A 10,414-nucleotide genomic window follows, 5' to 3' on the forward strand; every position below is an offset into this window, starting at 1 on the left:
AAACCGTAACTGCTAAGCTTACGACTCGAACCAAACTACTGCAGCTGTATCGTCATTCATTCGACCTAAATTGTGTCTCATATTACAACTAGACGAACTTTGTTTCGATTTGGAGGTGCGACCTAAAACTTTTCTCTCCCCTTCAATTTCGAGTCTCAAATTTCAGGTGCGGCTTAGATTCGAGTGCGGCTTAGATTCGAGTAAATACGGTAAGTCTATAACCAAAGGAGTGTGTGCTCCAACCATACAATGACTGGAGCTAATGCTGTGCTAAGTTACAGGCTGTCATTTTTATTGAAGAGCATTTCTGAGATTTTAATGCCAATTGCTTCTTTTACAAGGGTAAGTCCATAACTAACTGCACTTTCATTCTAATCATCTTTACGTTGTTTTCATGGCTTAGTGTGTTTGACAGCTGCTAGTGGCACCATTCTCCTTCATCTATTTTGCTTATTTTTTGCAACACCATCACACAGACGTTTCACAATGCCATAACTGTTTTTCACCAGCCAGTGGTTATTTTCAGGCTAAATGCCAATGCTGCAAGGGATTTCTGTTATTTCAACAATATCGTCAACAGTATCCGTGAGAATGCACCAGAAACCCTCTTGCAGCATTTGTCTTTAGCCTTTAAATTAACACTGGCTGATTGAAACCAGTTACTACGTTATGAAGTGCTCAGGCGATTTGTTTCACAGAAATTTTATTAAAAAGTATGATTGCACGCCAACCACTTTATCTCCAAGACAAAACAGTTTGTAATTTTTCCAAACTCCTCTCTTCGCTTGTAGTGGCTTTCAGCACTATCACATTAGTTTGATCTGTACTTCTGCAAAGTAGAGCCACAAAGCAGTGCCACTCTCCGTTTGGACCAGTAACATGTAGCATTCTCTCATCTGGATTTTGTGGTCTCAAGATGTAGAACGACATTTAATCCACAGGAAACTCACCACAATACAGTGGCGAAGCTCTATGATCAATAAGTACTTAATAGTGGGCAAAACAAGTCAAAAGCAGCCAAACAAGAATGAACAACTAGAGAAGATCAAGACATCCAGTCCCACCCACTACTGATGCCAACATTAAGCAAGTCTACGAGCCAATTTTGGATAACTGATGAGTGACTGTTGGTAAAGAAGCAAACCAAATGCACAACTGTCATGGTTCTGTGTATGATATCTAGAACAGGCTGAAAACAATTAAATGAAGAGCACATGCACAACATGTGAGAATCTGTCAGCAGCTACCAGTCCATAATGTTACTGGGGGCATTTGAATAATTACTGGAGAAGCAACATGAAGTATTCACTTTGAACCAAAGAGCATGCAATGGAAATACCCCATACCTCCAGTGAAAAAATCAAAAATCAACCCTCTGTAGGAAAAGTGATGCTCTCGATTTTTTTGGGACAGAAAGGGCCAATTTTGGAACATAACCAGGACAAGGAGTCTACAGCATACAGTTAATATTACAGTGGCACATTTCCCAATGAGTTAAAACCTGAAAATCAAAACAAACACCAGTGACTATTATCAAACCAATTTATTTCTTCATTATGAAAAGGACAGATGTAGCTCGTCACGTTGTGGAGATGCTGAGTCACAAATAGGTACAACAAAAAGAATGTCAGAAAGTGAGCTTTTGGCAAACAAGGCCTTTGTCAGAAATAGACAAAAACACACACACACACACACACACACACACACACACACACACAACTCTCTCACTCTCACTCACAGACATGACAATTGTCTGGCTGCTGAAACCAGATGGCGAACAGCAGCGCCTGATGGGAGAAGCAAGCGGATGGTGGCGGTAAGGAGGAGGCTGAGACAGGTAGTGGAGGGACATAGCAGGGTAGGTGTGGGGGGATGGAAAAGTGCTGCTTGTGGGAGCATACAGGGACTAGGTAGAGAGAGGGTAGCACAGCCAGGTGCAGTGTTGAGGTTAGATGGAAAGGGGTAGCAGAAAAGGAGAGGAGTGAAAAGACTGTGGCTGCATTGGTGGAACAGAGACTGTATAGTGTTGGAATGGGAACACAGAAGGAGCTAGACAGGTAAGGACAATGGCTAATACTGGTTGAGAACAGAAGTGTTATAGGAATGTAGGATATATTGTAGGGATGGTTCCCACCTGCATAATTCAGAAAAGCTGGTGTTAGCAGGAAGGATCCAAATGGCACAGGCTATGAAGCAATCACTGAAATGAAGAATGTCATGTCTGGCAATGTGTTCAGCAACAGGGTGGTCCACTTGTTTCTTGGCCACAGTTTGTGGGTGGCCACTCATGCAGACAGACAGCTTGTCGGTTGTCATGCCCACATAAAATGCAGAACAGTGGTCGTTGCCTAGCTGGTTTCACACATAGCGCTGCCTTTGATGCGATAGGTGGAGAGGGTGATGGAACAGGTATTGCTTCCAGGTCTATTACAGACATATGAGCCATGAGGCGAGGGGCTGGGAGCAAGGGTTGTGTAGGGATGGATGAAGATATTGTGTAGGTTCAGTGGGCGGCAGAATACCACTGTAGGAGGGGTAGGAAGGATAGTGGGTAGGACATTCCTCATTTCAGGGCACAACGAGAAGCAGTCAAAACTCTGGCAAATGTGATTCAGTTGCTCCAGTCCTGGATGATACTGAACCACGAGGGCAATACTCCTCTGTGGCCAAACATTCGGACTTAGTTTCTGTACAACGTTGGGAAGGTATTTACAGTACTTGAAGGCCATAGTGAGACCCTCAGTATATTTTGAGAGGGTTTACTCATCACTACAGATGTGATGTCCACGGGTGGCTAGGCTGTATGGAAGGGATTTCTTGGTATGAAATGGGTGGCAGCTATAAAAGTGGAAGTAGTGTCGGTGGTTGGTAGGTTTGATGCGGACGAAGGTACTGATGTCAACATCTCTGAGGTGCACGTCAATGTCGAGGAAGGTGGTTTGTTAGGTTGAGCAGGACCAGGTGAAGCAAATGGGGGAGAACATGCTGAGGTTGTGGAGCAATGTGGATAGGGTGTTCTCACTCTCAATCTAGATCATGAAGATGTCATCAATGAACCTGAACCAGGTGAGGGGTTTGGGACTGTGGGTGTTTAGGAAGGATACCTCTAAATGGCTCATGAGTAAGTTGGCATAGGATGGTGCCAAGCGGGTGCCAATAACTGGACCCTGGATTTGCTTCTAGGTAGTGCCTTTAAAGGAGAAGTAATTGTGGTTGAGGAAATAGTTACAAACTAACCTCACATCCGCAGAAAGAACAGCAATCACACCACCTGAAAACCAATCCCAAACTTATAATCCTACTGCTAACAAAGGCTCCACCACTGTCGCTTTGAACCGCAAGGATTATCTGGCAGAAGGACTGCACCAGCTGTCAGACTCACCCGCCTACAAACCCTGCTACACAGACCCATTCCAGAAATCCAGCATGATCTCCAGTCTCTCCTCAAATCCTTAGGCCCACACCTACCACTCCCTGCCTTCTACATGCTTCCTGAAGTCCATAAATCCAACCACCCAGGACGCCCCATTGTAGTCTGTTGCTGTGACCCTACTGAGATAACCTCTGCTCTCACAGACCAACACCTTCAGCCTATTACCTGCATACAAGATATCAACCATTTCCACTACCGACTCTCCCTAGTTCCAGTTTGTTTATGACATGGTGACCTGCTCATCACTATGGATGCCGCCTCCCTTTACACCAACATCTTTAATGCCATGCCCTTACTACTATTCAACACTACCTGTACTGACACCTGACAGATTACAAACCTACAACCTCCTTCCTAGTTGTGTTGACAAACTATATCCTCATCCATAATTACTTCTCCCTTGGAGGCATTACCTACAAACAAATCCAGGGTACGGCTATGGGCACCCACATAACACCAACCTATGCTAACCTATTCATGGGCCATCTAGAGGAATCCTTCCTAAACACCCACAATCTAAAACCCTTCACCTGGTTCAGATTCACTGATGACATCTTTGTCATCTGGATCGAGGGTGATGACCCCTATCCACATTTTTCCAGAACCTCAACACCTCTTCCCCCATTTGCTTCACCTGGTCCTACTCAACACCACAAGTCACCTTCCTCAGTATTGACCTTCACCTCAAAGATGGCTACTTTGGTACTTCTGTCCATACTGTACCTACCAACCACCTACAATACCTCCACTTTGACAACTGTCACCTATTCCATACTTAAAAGTCCCTTCCATATGGCCTCTGTGGCCGTCGAACATGTAATGAAAAGTAGACCATATCGAAATATACCGAGACCCTCACTAACGCCTTCACGGACTGTACATACCCTCCCATCCACAAAAACAAAGTCCCATTGTCCAGCCACACAGTGCTTTTCCTCTTACACCTATGGAAAAATACCTGAATTAAGGGATTAATTTATTGTTTAAGGGGGCCTGTATGGTGTTGATGCATGCCTTCAGAACAGACTGGAACCTCATCTCTACCTGCTGACTTCTTATTTTTTGATTTCTACATTGTTTTCCTAACTTCAAGTTCTGTTGTGAGAAACAACGCATGTTTTATGAAAATGTTGCAACTTCTCTGGAATACCAGAGAAATAGTCAATTTACAAAATTTGTCAATTCATGAGGATTTTCTATCCTCCACCCCACTTTTAATTTGTATGTTACTTTATCTGTGTCTGCCATTCCCAGTTTCATGTTTTAAGTCATCCTTTAGTAAATTTCTTTTATTTTCTGCGTTATATATTACTTTGTTATTGAATGTAACAATATCAGAGAAGGAAAGTTGCTACTCACCATATAGCGGAGATGCTGAGTCGTGATAGGCACAATAAAAAGATTCACACAATTAAAGCTTTTGGCCATTAAGGCCTTTGTCAGCAGTACACACACACACACACACACACACACACACACACACAAAAACAACTTGCACACACATCTGCAGTCTCAGAGAGCTGAGACCACACACTTTGTTACTGAATGTTTTTTTCTCTGCATAAAACAGTTCTCCTTAGTATATTTTTTTACCCGTATAGGAATCTAGGAACTGTGGATTGGTGCAGTGCTTTTGTAAAGAACTGCAAAATTTAAGTGTCTGGGAAGACTTTCAAATACATGCAATTATCTGTCTACTGTCCTTAGCTGCTGCTACTGAAGAGGCTACTTTTCGAAATATTTGCTCAAAACTTAATTTAAACAATTTACAGGATTTGGAGAAATTAGCATCTACATTGATTTCCACATATACTTCATCCCAGGTTTGATTTGCCAATACCACAGAAGAAATACATATTTTATGTTCTGAAAAGATCCTTTTGTAGGCCTGTAGTGTTGCAGATTTTACCATGCCTGCCTTTACCTATATGATCTGACATTAATGTTCAGAGAGGGCCAGATTGTTTTACAAATACTAGTACTTCACAATTTTCCCTGCCTATATCTGCAAGTATATTGTCAAACTGATGCTGAACTTTTTGGTACCCTATACTCCGATTAAAATTACTTTGCAATCGACACATTACAGTGGCGAGTGCAAGTGTTGCCAGCATGTGGCCAGCTACACTTCACAAGTCACTGCACACATCCCACAAAACAGGCAACTCAGTAGAGCATGGCACTTGAGAAAGAACTACACCTGTTTTGAGGCTTGCCCCTATCACTTGCCTCGCTGAAACATCAAACACAAAGTAATTTTCATTGGAGTATAGTAACAGAGTTTAGCTTTGTGCCACACCAAAGTATTCTAAACATTTAAAATGTTTATAAATTGTTATTAATTTCACTCTCAACACCTCTGTCACTATTAACATATCAGTATGTTAGTTTTGGGAGACGAAACTCTTACCAGGACTTCAGTTTGTTGCAGAAGCTGTCCACATTACTAATAGGTGAGTGGTACATGCACCGAATGATTAGCTTCTTATGGATGTCTAGCTTTGTTAGTTCAACAGTCACCAATTCAAAATGTATATATTGTGAGCAGATGTTCTTCAGATTTAAAATGTGTGCCACTTCTGACATAAGTACTTGATTCCCAGCACTTTAACCCCTTATTTGGCAATGTTACTCTCAAACAACATCAAAATTGCACACTGTTTTTTGCAACATGTTTCCTGTTTCGTCCCTGGATGGATAATGGTGATTGCAAGCAATGTTTAAGCTCTCATATACAGAGGTAGTATGTTGTCTCTGGTGAAGAGTTTCTGACTAGTGTGTCTGTTCAGCTGATATTGTGCAAGTTTGTGTGAACATCAGTTTTTTTCAATTTTCTGGAGCTGTTTTATATTGTGCAACAAAACTGAGTATAGATTGAAAGAGGAAGTCTTGAAGGCGTGTTATTATAAAAGTATTTAAGTGTATTTTTGCCTGAGAGAATGTAAGTGGACTTACCTTTTGTGGGAAGAGAAAGCCTTGCTTTGAGTACTGGATAGACAACAAGACCAGAAGAAGAGAACAGCATCCCCTGTGCCAATCAATGACTGATATATGATATGACCATTCAGGTTCTGGTTGCACAGTCTGCTTCTTGTTTGGCAATGCTGTATAGCAAGCCAGTTCGGAGCTGGAGATGGTTCTGATGACTGCTGACCAGGTGCATGTCATACTGGTGCCAGTGGAGACATTAGGGAGATGGGGCTACATTAGGCATGGTCTGCAGCTCAGCCTAGGGGAGGTGGGTGGAGTTGAGGACTTGAGGATGATGATTTGCTTAACTTTTAGTGCAATGTGAGAACAGTTGAACACTGTTCTCACATTGCACTACAAGTTAAGCAAATCATCATCCTCAAGTCACCAACTTTGTTTTATGCCCTGTCTCCATTCAAGCTGTTTCCTGCTCCACCCACTATCACAAACAGATATATTTCATGAAACTCTTACACAAAGGCCGTAAACTCTCAGTCACTCGATTTAGCCCAGCACTTTACTTCAAAATGTTGGTAACTTTATACTCTTCCCCTAAAATCTGCTGCAATTGAGGGCCTACAGTTCTACCAGACTGCTTCAAGCCTTCTTCAGTTTTAATGTTTATGAAAAAAATCTGGTTTTGCTTAATTCACACCTACTCCTGCTCATGACATTTACTGAATGATAAGCAAGGGATGTAATGGCAATGTAGTAAGACTTGTGTAATGCAGAAACATGCAAACAATTGGCCACAGAGATTTCTTCACAAATTGTTTTTATAGTTTGCAAAATGGAAGATAGTATCAGAGGGAAAAACAATAATTAGCTCATTATTATATTTAAAGTTCCAAAACTTACAAAACACATCTGTGATATAATTACAGCTAATTTGAGTGTTTGCCACAAAAATGTAGGTCTTTCACATATTTAATTTCACGTTAACCCATTACCATAAAAAAAGTAGCTCGGAAAAGATAAGACTTCAGAAAAGAGAACAATGATGACAACTCCGCCAAGCAACAACAGATTTAAAAGACTGAGAAGATTTTTAAAAGTGTAAAGGGCAGGAGCCAGGCCCAAGGATCACGGGCAGCCACAGGCCACCTTGGGTCATAGCAGGAGACGGGGCACCCCTCAGATCCTTTAAGTGGCTGATGAGGCTAATGCACCTTATGTCACAGACAGAAGAAAAACCACATCCGCAGGTAAAACATTAAAGTTTTAAATTGGCCACTTCGGCGTAGTGTGTGTACCTGTCAGCAGGTTTTAAGATTTCGCTGGAAGGTAGCCAGATGGGGGCAGTCAGGTAGGATGTGGGCCACCTTGAGATGGGCACCACAGTGACAGTGGGGTGGATCCTCATATCAGAGGATGAGGCCATAGGTCAGATGAGTATGGCCAATGCAAAACCAACAGAGAACAGAAAAGGAACACTGCTACATGGTATCCTTTATGGTTCACAGTTTGTTCAGAGAAACCAGGGCACACCAATCTGCATTCCTAACCTCCACCAATTGCTGGCATAGAATTGACTGAAGGTGAAGTTTCGGCAGCACCATCTTCAAAGTCAGCATCCTGGCAACCATCTTGGCAATCAGTTAGCACATTTGTTCCTTGGGATCCCAACATGACCAAGGGTCCATACAAAGACAACCAATGGATCCTGGATAGTCACAACCAATGGGTGGCGAAGGTAGCACTCGTTGACACCCTGACAACTATTTGAGGAGTCACTGCCAATTATGAATGACTCAACAGTGCAAAAATGAAGGTGGCTGAGGGCTCAAGCAATTGCCACCAATTCTGGTGGGAGAGAAGTTCACTGCATCTTTCATGTATGTAGGCAAAACTGGCTCATCTGTAGACCACAGAGCTGTCAGTGTATGGAAATGCATCAAGGATGTCCATGAACAGGTGGTCAAAAACCATGGTGTCTATTGAGTCTTTTGGTCCAAAGGAGAAGTCGACGCAGGTTCGAGGATGGTGTACACACTGATGTTCCTCCGGAAAGGAGTCCATCATCCTATGTCACCTCCAAATCTATCATACCAGATTAACCCACAGATTTATTGTATGTAATGGGGTGCAATGTAGACTAGCCTCCCCGTGGTGCACCCTGGGCAACGTAATTTTTTATCACGGCTAAATAGTCTACAAATCTGGCTGCTGGACCTGCGAGGATTTCCCAGCTTTACAGAATCAGCACAGACATGAACGCGAATACCCGAAACAACGGTTCCTCTCAGAACCCGTTGACCAAGGACATTGGGGATGTCCTTAAAATCCTACAACTCAACGTAGAAGGAATGAGTAGAGCTAAATCTGACTACCTAATTAAAGTCCTGGACAACCATTCAGTGGATGCTGTCTTGCTCCAGGAAACACATTGCGCCGATGAAAAGCAGTTGAAAAATAGATGCAAACTTCCAGGCTATTCCCTTGCTGCAGCAACTTACCACACTAACTATGGCACTGCCACCTACTTTAAAAACAACACTGGCCAGGTCCATGATATAAAAACACACACTGACCCAAGCGCCTACGTCATAAGAACAAAAATTGCTGATATTGAAGTCATCAACCTCTACAAACCCCCAACTCAGTCATGGAATGACTCTGCTATTTCCAACATACAACATCCTACAGTGATAATGGGCGATTTCAACAGCCACAGTACCCAGTGGGGATATAACAACACCAATGAGGATGGGGAGGGAGTAATGCAATGGGCAGACATAGAAGACGTCTTCTTGATCCATGATCTAAAGGATAAAGGGACTTTCCACTCGGCTAGATGGAAAAAGAGACTACAACCCCGATCTGTGCTTTGTTTCCAGAGATGCCAAAAAGCTACCATTACGCTGCAATAAACAGATCTTGCCTGATTTTCCTCGTAGCCAGCACAGGCCCGTCCTGCTACATGTCGGTATACAGATTCCAATAGTGAGATCTACACCTAAACCTCGATGGAATTTTGGCAAAGCCAACTGGGAAGCCTTTACCGCCGAAATGGACCACAACATTCAATGGATCCCACCTGCATCGAAGAACTACAACCGCCTTGTGGGATTACTCCTAGCCATTGCCAAAAAACACATTCCCAGAGGCTACAGGAAAACCTATATTCCCAGCTGGAGCCAAGAATGCATATACCTATATAATGCATATTCGCAAAACAACGATCCTGAAATTGCAGACGAGCTTCTCCAATGCCTGGACTCAGCAAGACGAGAAAAGTGGCACACTCTCATGAAAAATATGGACTTCAAGCACTCCAGCAAGAAAGCCTGGTGCCTTCTTAAAAACCTAGGTGAAAGCTCCATTAAAACCTGTATGGGTGGCAACATACACCCCAAAGAGGTAGCAAACAGAATAGTTAACCTTACGAGAAAAACACCACGCAGCAACAAGGATAAGACTATGAAAGTAAAGAAAGAACTGAGAACCAAGCTCCGACAATCCACACCCGACAACAATTTCTCAAAAACCTTTACCATCCTAGAGATCACAGAAGCACTGAAAGAAATGAAAATGGGTAAAGCGGCTGGTTTAGATGAGGTCTACCCCAAGTTCTTACGGCACCTAGTACCTCGAGCTTTACTGTGGCTAACTCAGTTTTACAATGACATCCAACGATCGGAAACACTACCACCACTATTTAAACAAACCAAGATCGTCGCCATTCTTAAGCCTGGAAAAGATGGAAAGCTCCCAGAGGACTATAGACCTATAGATCTTCTAAGTGTATGCTACAAACTATTGGAGAGACTTATTCTCAACAGAATAAAACCCATTGCTGAGAATTTCATTCCTATTGAACAAGCCGGATTTAGACCCGGTCGGAGCTGCTGTGATCAAGTATTATCTCTTACCACACATATTGAGAGTGGATTTCAAAGGAAGAAAAAGACAGTCGCCGTGTTCATAGATCTATCGTCAGAATATGACACAATGTGGAGAGAGGCAATGATTCTTAAACTCCAACGCATTATTCCTTGCAAGAAAACGGCT

General features: G+C 42.7%; 1 protein-coding gene across 1 annotated transcript in view; it reads right to left on the minus strand.

Moving 5' to 3' along the window:
* The window catches only part of LOC126210568 (serine/threonine-protein phosphatase 6 regulatory ankyrin repeat subunit B-like), a 110,632-nt gene extending 104,136 nt beyond the window's left edge, over nucleotides 1–6,496 (minus strand). Inside the window, exon 1 of the mRNA XM_049939832.1 lies at nucleotides 6,389–6,496. The gene's annotated coding sequence lies outside the window, so the exon portion shown is untranslated. The remainder of the gene's footprint in view (nucleotides 1–6,388) is intronic.
* Nucleotides 6,497–10,414: the final 3,918 nt, after the last annotated feature.

This window comes from Schistocerca nitens, chromosome 10, assembly GCF_023898315.1.
Source record: "Schistocerca nitens isolate TAMUIC-IGC-003100 chromosome 10, iqSchNite1.1, whole genome shotgun sequence".
Classification (NCBI taxonomy): Eukaryota; Metazoa; Arthropoda; class Insecta; order Orthoptera; family Acrididae; genus Schistocerca; species Schistocerca nitens.